The sequence below is a fragment of the Gossypium arboreum genome, chromosome 10 (assembly GCF_025698485.1).
Source record: "Gossypium arboreum isolate Shixiya-1 chromosome 10, ASM2569848v2, whole genome shotgun sequence".
NCBI classification, from domain to species: Eukaryota; Viridiplantae; Streptophyta; class Magnoliopsida; order Malvales; family Malvaceae; genus Gossypium; species Gossypium arboreum.
In genome coordinates, this window is record NC_069079.1 from 48,285,786 (window position 1) to 48,306,196 (window position 20,411).

Genomic DNA, 20,411 nt, shown 5'->3' on the forward strand with positions numbered 1-20,411 from the left:
TGGACATGATCTGTAATGAAATGATTTCTAATTTAGCATGTTGGATGAGATTTTTAGTGAGACAAGTAGCATTAGTATTGTAACACTTCATAAGAATGGTATCTACATCAATTCCATAGACCATTACTTTTTGTTTCATCCATAAAACTTGAGCACAATAACTACCGGTAGAAATATATTCCACTTCGATGATGGAAAAAGCAATCACTGTTTTGTTTTTTGAAAACCATGATATAATCAAGTTGCCTAGGAATTGACAAGTACTAGAGGTACTTTCTAATCTTATTCATAACCTCTAAAATCTGCATTCGATAATGCATGCAAGCTAAAGGATGAATCTCTAGGATAGCAAAGGGCTAAATTAGGAGTGTTTCTAAGGTACCTAAAGATTCTCTTAAGGGTTTATAAATTTAGGACAAGATTGATATCTAGCACAATAGCATACACTAAACATAATGTTGCTTGTGGTTTGAGAATGTCCATCCTAAACTTCTTGAGCATTTCCCTTGTATACTTAGCTTGATTGATGAAGATGTCATCTTTCATTTGCTTAATTTGGAGTCCCAAGAAGAAGTTTAGTTCTCCTATCATGCTCATCTTAAATTCACCTTGCATTAACTTAGAAAATTCTTGACAAAGAAGATCCTTAGTAGAACAAAAAGTAATATAATCAACATAAATTTGAACTACTAATAAATCTTTGTTTTTTTCTTTTAATAAAAAATGTTGTATTAACCTTCCCTTTACTAAAACCTTTTTTCATAAGAAAATTTGGTAACCTTTCATACCAAGCTCTAAGAGATTTATTCAAACCATATAAAGCTTTTGAAAGTTTGAAAACATGGTTTGGAAATTTTGGATCTTCAAAATAGGGTAGTTGTTCAACATACACTTCTTCATTTATAGAACCATTTAGAAGAATAATTTTTACATCCATTTGATAAACTTAAAAGCATTATAATGGCTTCCATTCTAGCTATAGGAGCATATGCTTTATCATAGTTTATTCCTTTCTCTTGAGTGTAACTTTGAGCAACTAGTCTAGCCATGCTCCTCACTATTTTATCACTCTTATCTAGCTTATTCCTAAAAACCCATTTAGCACTTATAGTATATTTTTCACTAGATTTTTCAACTAAAGTTTATACTCTACTTCTTCCAAATTGATTTAACTCTTCTTGTATATCCAACATCCAATATTCATCATTTAATGCTTCTTTGATATTTTTAGGCTCAATGCATAAGATAAGTGCAACATAATTACAAGTATTTTTAAGAGAAGATCTAGTAGTTACCCCTTTGGATGGATCTCCCAAGATTTTACCATCCTTCACATAGTTGAATTCTCTTGGATAAGTGACTTCCCTTTCCTCTATTGTAAGCTCCTTCAGAGCATATTGTGTTTGTTATTGTACATTGTCATTTAATGAAGGATCAACTTTATCATCATTCTGAAAACTTTCTGCATCATTATCAATACAAGAATCATTTCTAGGAGGAAAGTTAAAATCATAAAAAACAACATGCATATACTCTTCTACTACTAAAGTTCTTTTGTTAAATATTCTAAAAGCTTTAGAATTTAAAGAATAGCCAAAAAAATTCCTTCATCACTTTTTGCATCAAATTTACCAATATTATCTTTGACATTATTTAAAATAAAACACTTGCATCCAAGAGGATAAAAATAACTAATGTTAGTCTTTTTATTTTTGAAGAGTACATATCTAGCTTTAAAGTAAGCTCTTTTATGTTTACCCTTAACACATGCATCATAAACTTTATCTAATTCAAAATAAATTTTAGGCAATCCTTTTAGTAAGTCATTTTTAGCTAGTTTATGAAATATACTCATACTAGCATGTCTTAGTTTTCTATGTCATAATAAAGAATTATTTTCAATTTTAACAGTAAGGCATATGAGTGAATCATGCAACTAATATAAATGTACCATATATATATATATTTCCTATCCTATGTCCTACAAGCATAATCTTATTGGACACAATATCAACTATTTTTGTAACACCTCTTACTCGTGTCCTACGCTGACATAGGGTACGAGGCATTACCGGACTTAAATTGTAACACCCCAAACTCGACCCAAACGTTATGACTGGATCCAGTGTGTCACATTAAAGTGTTTTATTGAAAACCTTGTTTCTGTTGAAAGCCTTTCCTTCGAATGTAAAACCCTAATTACTTTGTAAAGTCTCTTTTCAGTTGCGAAAGCTTTATTTCAAACATATGATTTATGGAAACTTGTCATTTAAAAATTTAGTTGCGGAAACGTAGTATTTCAAAAACCCTAATTTGAATAATAACCAGAGGGACGGCCTTGTTACAATCCAGTCTGAAAAAACTTAATAAACTAGAAACTATATGTTTTTTTTTCAAAACAAAAATCAAGTCCAAGTCGTCTTGCTAGCTGGCCACCAGGGAGTCCCTCCAACCGTTGATCCTCCTACTGAGCAGCACCTGATAAAAATAAAAGAGGGGGTGAGTTTTCAAAAACTCAGTGTGTACAACCCTCAAAGAGTCCTAAGCAAACATCAATCACCAAAATGTCATACATGCAATGCGGTGCAACCAACCCCAATATTCCAACTGCTATACACTAACTCTGTCGCCCGGTACACATCATGTAGGGATATAAATATCAACCCACCCATCTGATACACATCAATGGTAGCCCGGTTGCGGTATTATCTTCATTGCAGCAAGCTACTGATCACATATTAGGCTTAATAGCCGTCGGTGGATCCACGGTTGTCAAGCAACCATGCGATCCTAATATAGTTCCTCCGTTCCATAATTCCCAACCCATATGCAATCTAAACAGAATATCATATGAATGCAACAGACATACATGTAACATTCATAAATCTTACCTTCAATACATAGAGGTATTTTGGTCATTTTTTGCCCTTAGGGGCATTTCGGTAATTTCTCTTTATTATGGGTTTATTTTTTACCTTGGCCCGTTAACAAGTCTCTGTTGGCTAAAGTGAACAGATACTATGCACCAGATAGGATTCTAGAGAAGAGGAGGTGAGTCATTAAGACCGCTTAAGTACCAAGCTCTCCCTAGATCCAATCCTAGACATGCATATACCTATTGCCACACCTTAACCTTAAGACTCGTCCATGGTCACAATAAATTAATTAAGTTTTATGTCTGTTTAAGCAGTTTTAGATACTAAGCCCAAACAAGTCTACATACATGTATATGGCCTACTAGGAAATCTCATTCATATAGCCCATTAGGCCCAAATCACATTCGTATGGCCCATTAGGCCCAAATCACATTCATAGTCTTGCTTTCATACAATTTCTCATCACTTAGTATCAAGTTGCCAATTTTTCCTATTATGGGCCCTACAGCCCATCGACCAATTTAGCCCATTTAGCCCACTCTAGCCCGATTGGCCAATACACGGCCCAAGTCCATGGTATCGCCCATGGGGCCTCTGATAACCTATCGGTTTCCCCTTACGAGTGTTCGCGCACTCGCAAGACTATTGTAGCCAAAATTTTGGCTTTTCGATATTTCGACTTTTAAGCATTTCAGGATTTGCCGATCTGCTGTGTGTGTGCAGTGTATGTACACACCTGGTAATAAAGCATGCTGCGATCTCCCTACCCACGAACCTACAATTGATCTCACTCAATGATTAATCACACATACATATTGAATACTTTTACCAAAAGATGAAATCTCACCTTAACCTTACCCGAAATGCCAAGCCTTAATAGCTTTTCTTTGATCACTAATCACGAGTACTTCATAGGTCTGCATTCACCTTTATTGTTAAAAAAACATAAGGGGTGACTTGTATCCAACATAAGTCACCCTTCCCTACCAAGACCCACTCGGCCAATCCTTACCAAAGTGAAGAACACTTACCAAAGTCCCAACACCCAATGAGCAAATCGGCAGAGATCCAAAAGACTGAGATTTGATACTAATTCCCTACCAAAACTGATTTAGCAAGAGTAAGGGACAGGAGTAATCAATGCTAACAAAAATTGATTGAAAGAGGAAGTACTTACATAAGAATCGAATGAAGTAGAGGGAGTAGTGGCAGCAAAGAAGGTGTTCGACTTTTGAGATTTGTATGGTGAAAAAGGTTATTCTGCACAAAGAACAAGAGAAGAAGGAATCGGCAAAACCAAATGTGAGTTAAAAGAGAATTGAGAAGAGAAAGGCAAGCAAAGAGCAAGGAATTCGGCTTCTGAGCACTTAGACTGAAAAGTGTTTTTACAACACAAAATGAAGAATTTGGCTAAACGAGAGGAAATAGTTTCGGCACCTACATATATAACAGCTGCATTTTCTATCCCTAACTTCCCAATTCGGCTCCACCTCTCATCACATCTCTCATCCCCTAATTTTTCTCCTTGAAAACTCCTTAATCCCTTCCTTAAATTTATCCTCTTATAACTCCCTATAGAGTTCATATCCAACGCCACTACTGACCATCTTTAGAGCAAAAATAAATCCTCCTTTAGAGCAAGGAGGAATTCGAACCCCAAACCTCCTTGTCATGCATGTGAAACCTCATGCCATTCCAACACAAGGCTTTTTGTGTCCAAATCCTCCTTCATTTATTTAAAAACCAAGCCACTAGCCAACAAGGTTCTTTTGGTTAATAAACTATAATTTCCTTCACCCCTAAGTTTGAACCCCAAAACTAACCCAAGCCTAGTAACACATGATTAGCACTTAAATAGGAATATTAAGCACACATTTTATTAAAATCGAAATAATAAGAAAGTTCAGGATTTTGGGGCATTACAACTCTACCCCCCTAAAAGAAAATTTCATCATCGAAATTACTTGATCCAAACAGTTGAGGGTATTGATCTAGCATTGCTTCCTTAAGTTCCCAAGTAGCCTCCTCAGACTTGTGATTATGCCAAAGCACTTTGACTAAAGGAATGGACTTCCTTCTCAGTACCTTAACGTCACGTCCAATTATTTGTATGGGTTCTTGCTCGAAAGTTAGGTCTGGCATAACCTCCATTTCCTTAACCGCTACAACATGTGAAGGATCCGAGTGATACCATCTTAGCATGGAAACAATGAATTCGGCTTAGTTTAGAAGGTAATTCCAGCTGATAAGCGACTAGCCCAATCTGCCTCACAATTCGATATGGTCTAATGAACCTTGGGCTTAGCTTTCCCTTCCGTTCAAACCTTAACACCTTCTTCCACGGAGAGACCTTAAGGAAAACTAAGTCCCCCACTGTATACTCTATCTCTCGACGCTTAAGGTCAGCATACGACTTCTGCCTTAGATCATCGTCCTTTGGTATACACATTCTCCCACGGAAACACAACACTCATTCACTATTTATCCCAAAGTCTGACGTCTCCCTATTCTCCACTTGTTCAAAACGACCACCTAAAGTCTCATCCACTAATGGCTTACAACTTATCTAGTCAACCCACACCGGCTTTACTTGAATCTTAGCTAACAAGCTACCATCATCCAACAAACTTAAACGGGTGAGCATAGCCCTCAAGTCTGACTTAACCTTACGACTAAATGCGTCAGCTACCACATTTACTTTACCAGGGTGGTATTCAATCGTACAATCATAATCCTTCAATAATTCCACCCACCTGCGCTGCCTAAGGTTTAGTTCATTCTGGGTGATGAGGTACTTCAAACTCTTATGGTCCAAATAAATTATGCACCTCTCTCCATATAAATAATGCCTTCATATTTTTAGCGCGAAGACCACCACGGTTAGTTCCAAGTCATGGGTTGGGTAATTCACCTCATGAGTCTTAAGTTGTCGTGATGCATACGCAACCACCTTTCCTTCTTGCATCAATACATAGCCCAAGCCCACATGCGACGCATCACTAAAAACCATAAACTCCTTCCCAGGCTCTGGCTGAATCAACACAGGGGCCTCAGTTAAGACCTTCTTAAGCTTTCGAAAACTCTCTTGCTTCTTGTTCGTTCATTCAAACGGTACCCCACTATATACTATATCTCTCGATGCTTAAGGTCAGCATACGACTTCTGCCTATCCGAGGCCTTTTTCAATCGATCCCGAATGAATTTTACCTTATCATCAGTATCTGCTACAAGCTTAGGGGCCAAAACTCTTCGTTCGCCCAATTCCGTCCAACATGTTGGAGTTCGACACCTTCGTCCATACAGTGCTTCATACGGAGCCATCCCAATACTCGCTTGATAACTATTATTGTTTGCAAATTCAGCTAACGGCAAATAGTCTTCCCAGCTACCTCGGAACTCAATTACACACCCTCTCAACATATCTTCCAAAACTTGGATCACCCTCTCCGATTGTCCATCAGTTTGAGGGTGGAATGCTGTACTGAAGTTCAACCTAGTACCCAACGCCTCATGCACCTTCTTCCAAAATCGCAAAGTCAAACGTGGGTCCCTATAAGATATTATGGAAACTGGCACTCCATGCAATCTTACAATCTCTGCCACAAACAACCTAGCTAGCTTTTGTAACGAGTAATTGGTGCGGACTGGTACAAAATGGGAGACTTGGTTAACCGATATCGAGTCTTTCTTAGTAGGCGCCAAGGGTAGCCCACTAACAAAGTCCATAGTAATCCTTTCCCACTTCCAGAGTGGAATCTTTAATGGCTGAAGCAATCTTAAAGGCAACTGATGCTCCACCTTCACCTTTTGACAAACCAAGCATTTAGTTACGAACTCCATAACCTCGCGCTTAAGTCTAGGTCACCAATAAAGCTCACGCAAATTCTGATACATCTTGTTTCCACTAGGATGCATAGCATAGAGACTGCTATGTGCTTCTCGTAGAATAGACTGCCTTAGATCATCGTCCTTTGGTATACACATTCTCCCACGGAAACACAACACTCATTCACTATTTATCCCAAATTCTGACGTCTCCCTATTCTCCACTTGTTCAAAACGACCACCTAAAGTCTCATCCACTAATGGCTTACAACTTATCTAGTCAACCCACATCGGCTTTACTTGAATCTTAGCTAACAAGCTACCATCATCCAACAAACTTAAACGGGTGAGCATAGCCCTCAAGTCCGACTTAACCTTACGACTAAATGCGTCAGCTACCACATTTACTTTACCAGGGTGGTATTCAATCGTACAATCACAATCCTTCAATAATTCCACCCACCTGCGCTGCCTAAGGTTTAGTTCATTCTGGGTGATGAGGTACTTCAAACTCTTATGGTCCAAATAAATTATGCACCTCTCTCCATATAAATAATGCCTTCATATTTTTAGCGCGAAGACCACCACGGTTAGTTCCAAGTCATGGGTTGGGTAATTCACCTCATGAGTCTTAAGTTGCCGTGATGCATACGCAACCACCTTTCCTTCTTGCAACAATACATAGCCCAAGCCCACATGCGACGCATCACTAAAAACCATAAACTTCTTCCTAGGCTCTGGCTGAATCAACACAGGGGCCTCAGTTAAGACCTTCTTAAGCTTTCAAAAACTCTCTTGCTTCTTGTTCGTTCATTCAAACGGTACCCCCTTCCTCAACAACTTAGTTAACGGTGCGGCAATTAATGAAAAGCTCTCAACAAACCGCTTATAGTACCCTACCAAGCCCAGAAAACTTTAGATTTCTAACACTGACTTGGGTGTTTTCCAGTCAACACTGCTTTAATTTTCCGGGGATCCACCTTAATCCCCTCAACTGACAACACATGCCCTAAAAAAGTAACCTCATTTAGCCAAAATTCACACTTACTGAATTTGGCATACACCTGCTTCTCCCTTAAAGTCTGCAACACAATCCTTAAGTGAGAATCATGCTCATCCTCATCTCTTGAATACACTAAAATATCATCTAGAAAAACTACCACGAACCGATCCAGGTAAGGTTGAAAGACCCGATTCATGAGATCCATAAAAGCAGCAGGTGCCTTCGTCAACCCAAATGGCATCACCAAGAATTCGTAGTGCCCATAACGAGTTCTGAAAGTCATCTTATAAACATCCCCCTCCTTAGCCCTCAATTGGTGATACCCTGAACGCAGATCAATCTTTAAGAAAATAGAAGCTCCCCTAAATTGATAAAAAAGGTCATCGATTCTCGACAGAGGGTATTTGTTTTTAATAGTTAACTTGTTCAACTGCCGGTAGTCGATGCACATTCGCAACGTCCTATCTTTCTTCTTTACGAATAACACTGGTGCTCCTCATGGAGACGCACTTGGTCGGATGAATCCTCGATCCAAAAATTCCTGAATCTGTGCCTTAAGTTCTAGCAACTCCTTTGGTGCCATCCGGTAAGGGGCGATGGACACCGGAGCCATGCCAGTTAATAACTCGATTCCAAATTCTACTTCTTTACTGGGTGGCAACCCTGGCAGCTTCTTGGGAAAATCATCAGGAAATTCCTTAACTGTCCTCAACTCCTTAATAGTAAGGCTCTCAACCTCCGTATCGCTAATATAAACCAAATGGGCTTCGCATCCCTTTTGTACTAACTTCTCAGCTCTTAATGTTGAAATCAAATTCAACAGATAATTTCAGCGTTCCCCAATCACCATCGCCTCCTTATCCTCCATCGTTCTTAACACCATTCGCTTTACAGTGCAATCTAAGGTGGCTCGGTGTTTCACCAGCCAATCCATACCCAAGATTAAATTAAACTCACTAAACAGAAGTTCCATCAAAGCCGCTAAAAAGGTAACCCCTTGGACTACTAAGGGTACCTCCCTAAACAACTTATTCATTCCCACTGACTAACCTAACGGAATTATCATAGTAATCTGATTCGCAGTAATTTCAAACATATCACCCAAAGGTTCGGTCATATTGCATGCAACATATGAATACATCGATCCAATATTAATCAATGAAATGTAAGGCAACTCACGTATAAAGAACATACCCATTATCACATCTAGGGCATCCCCATCTTCTTGATGACGAGCAGCATAAACCAAAGCTGGCTATCTCGCCTCAGCATGGCCTACATTTTTGACTGGTGCTCCACATCCACATCCATTACCGTTACCGCCCTCGGCCCCTTAGCGGTAGCTGACCACCCCTTGGTGGCTAAACACCACCTCGGCCCATGGCTGCCACCTGAACTGGCATTCTAAGGCAGTTCTTAATCCTATGCTCCATAGATCCACAAGCTAGACAAGCTCCTGTCCTCTTCCAACACTCACCTACATGACCTTTCCCAGAATCAGCAAAGGTGGCACCTCTAGATTAACAGCAGGGGGCCCGCTCTCACTGGCCCATTAACTCTGGCCATAGCCCTAGGCCTCTGTCCCACACCAGGAGTCTCAGCTTCCCTTTTATTCTTACCCCTTTCTTTTTCCTCATTTAAGCGCTCAGTCCGCTTCACCTCTTCCGTTATCTTTGCTTTATCGACCAACTCGGACAAAACTCACTCCCTTTGTGGAGCTATCAATACTCTAAGGCTATCCCTAAGACCATCCTCAAACCTAATGCAATGCTCATAGTCCGTTGCCACCATAGCTCTTGCATACCTATTAAGGCATAGAAATTCCGCCTCATACTCTGCCATAGATTTGTTTCCCTGGGTCAGGTTCAGGAACTCCTTCCTTTTAGCATCCACATAACTCGCACCCACATACTTTCCTTGAAACGCTTAAGTGACCTGCTCATGTTGGGTGCCCACTTTCACCGTCAGCCACCACTGGTAAGCTTCTTCCTTAAGTAGTGGCACTGCCCCTTTCAACTTTTGTTCAGGCGAATAGTCCAAGTCTTCCATTATCCTTTCAGTGGCCTCTAACCAGTATTTAGCCACGTTAGGAGCCATACCAGCCACGCCCTTAAAGATCTCAGCCTCATTTGATTGAAGTGGCTTCGGAATGGACCCCCAATTTCCCGTGCCATTATTGGGCCCTACAACCCTTTCCAAAATCCTTAGCATTGCCTGCGACAATGCAGCTTCCCCAGCAGCTGGATCATATGGTCCATTCTTAGCCACAGATGAGGCCGGAGCCTCTTCTACTCCAACATTGGGCATATGGCCCGATGTTGATGATCCGGTCCTAACACTTTCACGGCCTCGGCCATAGCCTCTTGCACCTCTTCTATCAATTATCGTTGATTCGCGTATTGTCTGGATTAGAGATTTTATGAAGTTTTAATTAGTTTCAATAATTAAACTGATGTTTTATCAAAGTATAAAAAGAAGGTTTTTTTCATAAATCTTTTACAATTTCAAGGTCTTACGGGCTTCAGTTTCAATCTAAAATCCTTAGTATAATCATTTAAAGTAGCCCACTAACTATCTACAGTATATCAAATTAAACAAGCTTAATAGTAAACGAACTTACTTGGCTCGACGTCAGAGGCTCGGTGTGCCGCACAGTAAGATTTTCCTTCTAAAACATTGTGATCATTATTTTTAAAGAAAAAAAAATCCAAATAATAAGGCCTACTTCACAGCCCGAGTTTTGCAACTTGGCTCTAATACTACTAAATGTAACACCCCAAACCCGGCCCGAACGTTATGACAGGATCCAACGTGTCACATTAAAGCGTTTTATCGAAAACCTTATTTTCATTGAAAACCCTTCCTTAGAATGTAAAACTCTAATTACTTTGTAAAGTCTCTTTTCAGTTGCGAAAGCTTTATTTAAAACATATGATTTATGGAAACTTGTCATTTAAAAATTTAGTTGTGAAAATGTAGTATTTCAAAAACCCTAATTTGAATAATAACCAGAGGGGAGCCTTATTACAATCCAGTCTGAAACAACTTAACAAACTAGAAACTATATGTTTTTTCCAAAAAAAAAATCAAGTCCAAGTCATCTTGCTAGCTGGCCACCACGAAGTCCCTCCAACCGTCAATCCTCCTACTGAGCATCACCTAAGAAAAATAAAAGAGCGGGAGAGTTTTCAAAAACTCAGTGTGTTCAACCCTTAAAGAGTCCTAAGCAAACAACAATCACCATAATGTCATACATCCAATGTTGTGCAACCCACCCCAACATTCCAACCATTATACACCAACTCTGTCCCCCGGTACACATCATGTAGGGATATAAATATCAACCCACCCATCTGATACACATCAATGATATCCCGATTGCGGTACTACCTTCATTGCAGCAAGTTGCTAATCACATATTGGGCTTAATAGTCATCGGTAGATCCACGGTTGTCAAGCAACCATGCGATCTTCATATACTTCCTTCGTTTCATAATTCCCAACCCATTTGCAACCTAAACAGAATATCATATGAATGTAGCAGAATACAGGTAACATTCGTAAATCTTACCTTCAACACATAAGGGTATTTTGATTTTTTTTTGCCCTTAGGGGCATTTTGGTAATTTCTCTTTATTATGGGTTTATTACTTACCTTGGCCCATTAACAAGTCCTTATTGGCTAAAGTGAACAGATACAATACACCAGGTAGGATTCTAGAGAAGAGGAGATGAGTCATTAAGACCGCTTAAGTACCAAGCTCTCCCTAGATCCAATCCTAAACATGCATACACCCATTGCCACACCTTCACCTTATGACTCATCCACGATCGAAAGAAATTAATTAAGTTTTATGTCTGTTTAAGCAGTTTTAGATACTAAGCCCAAAACACTTAGAAAGCCCAAACAAGTCTACATACATTCATATGGCCCACTAGGGCCAATCTCATTCATATGGCCCATTAGGCCCAAATCACATTTCTATGGCCCATTAGGCCCAAATCACATTCATAGTCTTGCTTTCATACAATTTCTCATCACGTAGTATCAAGTTGCCAATTTTACCTCTTGTGGGCCCTACAGCCCATTGGCCCATTCTGGCTCAGTTGGCCAATACACAGCCCAAGTCCATGGGATCGCCCATGGGGCCTCTGATACCCTATCGATTTCCCTTTACGAGTTTTCGCATACTTGCAAGACTATTGTAGCCAAAATTTCAACTTTTCGCATTTTGGCTTTTCAGAATTTCGGGATTTGCTGATCTACTATGTGTGTGCAGTGTATGTACACACTTGATAATAAAGCGTGCTGCGATCTCCCTAGTCACGAACCTACAATCGATGTCACTCAATGATTAATCACACATAATTATCAAATACTTTTACCAAAACCCGAAATCTCACCTTAACCTTACCGGAAACGCCAAGCCTTAATAGCTTTTCTTTTATCACTAATCACGAGTACTTCCCAGATCTGCATTCACCTTTATCGTTAAAAAAACATAATGGGTGACGTGTATCCAACATAAGTCACCCTTCCCTACCAAGGCCCACTCAGCCAATCTTTACCAAAGTGAAGAACACTTACCAAAGTCCCAACACCGAAGCAGAAAATCGACAGAGATCCAAAAGACTGAGATTTGATACTAATCCCCTTCCAAAACCGATTTAGCAAGAGTAAGGGACAGGAGTAATAGATGCTAGCAAAAACAGACTGAAAGAGCAAGTACTTACACGAGAATCGACCGAAGTATAGGGAGTAATGGCAGCACAGAAGGTATTTGGCTTTTGAGATTTGTATGGTGACAAAGGTTATTCTGCACAAAGAACAAGAAAAGAAGGAATCAGCTAAACCAAAGGTGAGTCAAAAGAGAATTGAGAAGAGAAAGGCAAGCAAAGAGCAAAGAATTCAGCTTCTGAGCACTTAGACTGAAATGTGTTTCGGCAACACAAAATGAAGAATTCAGCTAAAGTAGGGGAAATAGTTTTGGCACCTACATATATAATAGCCGAATTTCCCATCCCCAACTTCCCAAGTCGGCTCCACCTCTCTTTACATCTCTCATCCCCTAATTTTTCTCCCTGATAACTCCTTAATCCCTTCCTTAGATTTCTCCTTTTATCACTCTCTACAGAGTTCATATCCAACGCCACTACTGACCATCTATAGAGCAAAAAAAAATCCTCCTTTTGAGCAAGAAGGGATTCAAACCCCAAACCTCCTTGTCATGCATGTGACGCCACTTCCCACTCCAACACAAGGCTTTTTGTGTCCAAATCCTCCTTCATTTATTTAAAAACCAACCCACTAGCCAATAAGGTTCTTTTGGTTAATAAACTATAATTTCTTTCACCCTTAAGTTCGAACCCCAAAACTAACCCAGGCCTAGTAACACATAATTCGCACTTAACTAGGAATATTAAGCACACATTTTATCAAAATTGAAATAATAAGAAAGTTCAGGATTTTGGGGCATTACATGTAACACCCCAAACCCGGCCCAGACGTTATGGCCGTATTCGACGTGCTACATTGAAGTGTTTTAGCGAAAACCGTCTTTTCATTGAAATCCCTTCTTAAACAAAAGAAACCTTAATCAACTTAAAAATAAACATACCTTTCAGTTGCGAAAGCCTTGTTTAAAAACATTTGATTTAAGAAAACTTTATCATTTAAAAATAAAGTTGCGGAAACATAGAAAACATACTATAATTTAGGAATCTCGTGTTCAACTTCTCGTAATTACAATGAAAATAATTATAATCCAAATAATAATAAGAATGAAGCCTTATTACATTCCGGTCCAAAAAATAATTAATAAAATAAAGAACTTATATGCTTTTAAAAGAGAAACAAGTCCAAGTTGTCTTGCTAGCTGGCCACCCAGAGTCCCTCTAAACATCGAACCTTCTACTGAGCATCACCTGAAAATAAAATAAAATAGGGGGGGTGAGTTTTTACAAACTCTGTGTGTACAGCCCTTGGTAAAAATAAGCATTAAAAAAAAACATCATTCATCAATCATGCAATGCAATCCATCCAAATTATCCATCTGCTACACACTAGCTCCGTACCCTGTCACACCATGTGGGGATATGAATATCGACCCACCTAGCCCTCATACCATGGTTGCCCGATTGCAGAACTACCTTCATTTACATATTGGGCTTTAAAAGCCGTCAGTGAATCCACGATTGTTAAGCAACTATGTGATCCTCATATACTTCCTTCGTTCCATAATTCCCACTCACATGCACCCCAAGCAGAATATCATATGTATGCATGTCACATCCATAAAACTTACATTCTACACCTAGGGGTATTTTGGTCATTTTTTCCTTTAGGGGCATTTCGGTAATTTTCCCATAATTACGGTTTTCACTTACCTTGGCCCGTTAACGAGTCCCGTGAGCTAAGATGAATGAACACTATGTCCTAGGTAGGATTCCAGAGAAGAGGAGGTGAGTCATTAAGACCGCTTAAGTACCAAACTCTCCCTAGATCCAATCCTAGACATGCATTTACCCGTTGCCACACCTTAACCCTTTGACTTGTCCACGATCGCAATATATTAATTAATTCTTATGGGGATATCATATACTAGGCCCAAAACCCCTTACAAAGCGCAAACAATTTCACATACCTATATCTAGCCCATTAAGCCCAATCATATTCATATGGCCCATTAGACCCAAATCACCTGTATATGGCCCATTAGGCCCAAATCACATTTATATGGCCCGTTAGGTAGTCACATTATAATCATGCTCACATACAAGTTCCTATCATGTAGCATCAACATTCAATTTTTGCCTATTATGGGCCCAACAACCCATCGGGCCCATTTAGCCTATTCCGGCCTATATGGCCAAATCACAACCCAAGCCCACAAAATTACCCGTGGGCCTCAGGCAACCTATCGGTCTCCCCCTTACGAGTGTTTGCGCACTCACAAGACTACCGTAGCCAAACTTTTGGCTTTTCGGCATTTCAGCTTTTCAACATTTCAGCTTTTACCCATACATAATGTGTGTGCAGTGTATGTACACACCTTGTAAACAAGCATGATGCGATCTCTTTAGCCCAAACCTACAATTGATATCACTCAAAGATTAATCTTACATGCTTATCGAATACTTTACCAAAAGCCAGAATCTCACCTTAACCTTACCTTGCGCGATAAGTATAACAACCCCTTCACTAACCATGATCAACTCCTAGATCTGCACCAATTGTAACTATTAAAACCAGAATAATAGATGACTCGTATCCAACACAAGTCCCCATACCTTACTATGGCTATTCGGCCAACCTTAGCCAATGGATGAGGAATACTTACCAAAACCGCAACACCTAATGAGCAATTCAAAAATGAGCTAAGATTCGAGATCCGATATTGATTCCCTCCGACAATTGATTAGAAAGAGTGAGGGACATTATTGATACTTAGCAAAGAAACTTGATTGGAAGAGCAACACTTACACTAGATTCGGTCAAAGAGTATTCGGCCCTTGAGGAAATAAGCTTCTTGGCTTTCAAACTTAGTATGGTGAATAAAATTTATTTGGTATAAATTAAAGAAGAAGAGTAAAAGAAGAAATTGGAAAAAACAATTGTGTTGAGAAGAATAGAAATCGACAAGAAGAAAAGAAGAAAACAAAAAGGTTTTCGGCTTTTTTTGGATCTTGATAAGAAAAGGGTTTTAGGCTTTTGGAGAAAAGGGTTTCTGGCAACAACGTGATGAAGAATTTTGGCAGTAGCCTGTCAACCCTGTATTCGGCCCCTATTTATAGCCCTTATAGCTGAATTTTCCATGCTCAATTCCCAATTCGGCTCCATCACTTCTCCCTTCTCATCTCCTCATTTTTCTCCCTGATAACCCCTTGATCTGTTCCTTAATTTTCTCTTCTGAACACTCCTCTTGGAGTCCATCTTTACGCCACTTCCATCTTTCTAGAAGGAAAAATTAAACTTCTAAAAATACTAAGCTACGATTTGAACCTTTGATATTCTTGCTAGCTGCTAACGCCACCTCCCTACTCCCTAAGTGGTGTCACTTAGCCACTCCTCCACAAGGCTTTTTTATGCTATTTTCCCCTATTTTTATTTAAAAGCCCAACTACTTGCCAACCCTAATTCTTTTAATAATTAAACAATAATTTCATTTCTTCCTAGGTTCGAACTCAAACCTTAATTAAGGCCTACTATAATTGTCACATGGCTAAGAACATAAAACACAATTTTTATCAAAAGAAAAAAAAAACAAAGAAAGTTCAAGATTTCAGAATTTTTGGATTTTTGGGGCGTTACATTACATAAATACTGTCAATCATGTAAAAATCGGCCATAAAATTTTGTTCTATTTAAAAAACATACATTCAGGGTGCTTCGTGACCAAATCTAAACATATAAAACTTTTACAACACTTAGAAAATTTTCACACTTTGGAGAGTCACACGTTCGTGTGGGTTGGCCATGTGGGTTTCACACGCCCGTGTGGCTTGGACATGTCTGTGTCTTCAGCCCATGTAACTCTCTGCTTATGATGTTAGAAAACATTTAGAGTCACACGGCCAAGTCACACACTCGTGTGCTAAGGCCATGTCCCCCATACGGTTGAGACACACGGTCATGTCTCTGCCCGTGTGGTTAACAATTAGGCTATTTTCCAAGCCTTTATGTTACCCTTAATCCTGGATAAGGAAACATATCATGACATCATCTTAATGATTTAGCATCTCATATTAAGACACATTCATAGCATTAATACCAACCATATATGGACAACAAGCATGATCACACCACCTCATCACAAGCATTAGAACATAGCATAGATAGATATGTTCACAAACCATAATCAAAATAAGACACACCTCTTGGCGATATACAAATAACTCAATATAAGCCAACACATTTGGCTAATCATAATAGCACATAACATAAAGATAAGTCCCTATACATGCCACTCACTTAAAAATGTTTTAACATATATCAATATTACAAAGATGATGGCTTGATAGTGTGATGTTGCCTCCGATGATCACCAATCCTGAGCTAACCTGAAAACACTAAAGAAAAGGAAAGGAAGGGAGTAAGCTTCATAGCTTAGTAAGGCTGCATGAAAAATAATAAGCAATTATCAACTTGCTCCTCAAGGTAATACAACCATATTTGCACTTAGACTTATGCTTAGGTCAAGTTGTTTTCTCGAGTCATAGTCACTAAATTATTTATATCTAGAGCTAAAAAACTCCAAATTAAGATCCTTTAACTTTCCCTAAAACTAGACTCACATATATTCTTACCATAACATTTTCAGAATTTTTGGTTCAGCCAATTAGTACAGTTTGTTCTTTAAAGTTACCCCTTTTTTGCTGTTTGACAGTTCTGACTACTCTTTACTAAAAAAATAATTATCTTCTCATACAGGATTTGAATGAAGTTCCTGTTTGTTTCTTTTCAAAATAAACTCATTAAAGAATCTAATCATATAAATTATAACCCATAATTATTTTTGTATAATTTTTAATGATTTTCTCAAATCAGAACAAGGGATTTTCGAAATTGACCTGGCTCTGTTTCAAACAAATTCAAATATCTCATAATATACAATTCTTTTGCTTACCCCGTTTCCTTTACGAGAAAATAGACTCGATTAGCTTTAATTTACATATTTTATTTAATCTCTAACCCTCTTTATACTATTTTTGGTGTATTTTCCAAGTTGGACTACTGCAGCTGTACAAAAATTGTTTAGTGTAAAATAATGGTAACTAAGCTTATAACACCTTTACAAACCATTTTAAACATCATGCTGAAAATACATATTGGTACATCAAAAGCAGAGAACCATAATCACAAGTTCATCAATATTTCATTCTCATAAGCGAAACTTACTTATTTTTACCCTTACCAAAGTTTCATCATTTCATGATCGTAATAGCATTTGAGCTTCGAGTACATACCTCTTCCTTTTCGACATCCTCACAACATTTCATAGTTTGTTCATAATACATAAATGGACATAAGCACAACTTACACATCACTATCAAATACAATTCATACATCATATATCGAGCTCACATCTCATACATTTCAAGTAGGTACCTGTACCACTTACAACACGGTCAGAACCTTTCTCATTTAGCTTAAACGGTAAATCTCTCCGTTGAACCGTTAAGAATACTAAAGGATATTCGATAAGCCCCAAACATAGGGTAGGATGTCGATGCCATGTCCCGAACATGGTCTTACACTGGCTCATACATCAAGTCGAAGCCATGTCCCAGACATGGTCTTACATTGACCATCGCGATTAAGGCTGACGCCATGTCCCAGACATGGTCTTACACTGGCTCTTACATATCCGTGTCGATGCCATGTCCCAAACATGGTCTTACACTGACACATCTCATGGTTGATGCCATGACCAAACATGGTCTTACACTGGCTTACATCTCGAGGCCAATGCATGTCCCATACATGTCTTACACTAGCTCTTGTCTCAATGTCGATGCCATGTCCCAGACATGGTCCTACACTGGCTCTCATAATGTGGCCGATGCATGTCCCAGACATGTCTTACACTAGCACACAAATGACCCAAATGTCATGGTATGAATATCCTACTTATTCCTAAGGTTCAACCTAGAGTTTCTACTACATCAACTCTATTCATACATACTTATATTCACTGTAACAGTCCAGTTTTGACCCTAGTTGGAATAGTGGTTTTGAGACCACAAATCTGAGTTAGAAAAATATTTTAATATTATTTTTCATGCCTATTATGAGTGAATTGACATGTGTGAAAGTCTCGTGTGAAAATTTAACTGTTTGTATGCTTAATTTGCAAAAAGGATCTAATCGTGTAAAATGTAAAAGTTGTGTGCTAGATGTTAAAAGTGCCTATTTGACTTGGCTTTATAATTGTGACGTCCGTATATGGTTTTTTGACTATTGGAAGTTTGAATGGTCATAAAAGGGCATGTGTTAGGTGAATGAATAATTTTATAACAAAGGGCAAAATGATCATTTAGTTAATACGTTAATATTAATAAACTAAAAACAAGAAAACATGTTAATTTATGTGTTCATCCATTGAAATTGAAAAGAAAATAAAAAAAAAAGATTACCTAGCGTTCAGCCTTGGTTTCTTTTGATTTAGGTATGTATTTTAATCAGTTTTCAATAATTTCTATGTTTTTGTAATTGTTACTTCGTATACTATCAAGCCCATATCTGAATTTCTAATTTTTTTTGATGATTTTGAAATGTACCATGGATGAATTCATGAGCTTGGTGATGTTATATGTTGAAATATGAAAGCTTGATGTTGGGTTTACATGTTTTGTCTTTGAATTTTTTATGAATTTGAGAAATTTGGGCTAAATTGTAAAAATGTTATTTTGAGGGACTAAAATATGAAAGAAATGAAATTTATGGACTTGTATAGGAGATATGAAAATTTTGCTAAGCTTGTGTACAAGTAAAGTATGTGTATTTTGTGTACGCTCCTATCCTCAGCCCGTGTAACTCTCTGTTTATGACATCGTCATCAAATTCAGGGCACACGGCCAAAGCACATGGCCATGTCCCAAGGCCATGTCCCTCACATGACCAAGACACATGACTGTGTCTCAGCCTGTGTCACCAATTTGAAGTTAAAGTACAAGATGTAGGGGACACACAGTTGGACTACACATCTATAGGGGCAGGCTGTGTGTCACACACGGCTTAGACACATGCCGGTGTGTCTACCCGTGTGGACAAATACAAGGCTATTTTCCAAGCCATTTCCCACCCATAGTTGTACACATACACTTATACATCTCTATAGCAATTAACATACTTAATTGAGCAATTATACATCCAAAACCAAGGCTCAAGCATGACATCCTCACAACAACACATGCATGCACATGACATTTCTATTATTCAAGTCCAAACTTACCAAAACACATATAATACATATAATTGGTTTACCTCCAATTAATCCATTTATATCATGATTATCAACATGCCAACAAATATAATTTAAATTTTCAAGCATTCATGCCTTACAACAAAATCCATGTCTTCAAAGCATTGCCACATACATGTATACAAAATTTGATTTACGGCCATTTAAGTCATATAAGCAAATTTGTATGGCTACCCACAACTTCAATCTATTAACTATTACAAGCCAATATATTTGGCTAAATTATAAAGATGTATTTATAAAGTGACTTAGTCCCTATACATGCCATAAACTTAAGAGGGTTGCATTCATTTTTACCCAACGTGATAACTTGATAGTGTGATGACATCTCCGGCAATCTTTAACTTGAGCTAGCAAAAATTAACCTATAAGAGATGGGAAAGGGAGGGGAGTAAGCTATATAGCTTAGTAAGTTCATATGAAAATAATAAGAAATTTTATTAATATGCTTTTACGAAATTCTTACAACATGCACTCAAGGTATCACAATTATAATTGCATATTAATCCATTATTTGATCAAATTCCAGTCAAGTTGTCTTATGACACTAAATTATTTATATCTAGAGCTATGTAGCTCAAATTTAACATCCATTAATTTTTCCTAAAACTAGACTCATATCTTCCCACCATAAAATTTTTAGAATTTTCGGTTTAGGCAATTAGTACATTTTATTCTTCAAAGTTACCCCTTTTTTTGTTGTTTGAGTTCTAACCCCTCTTC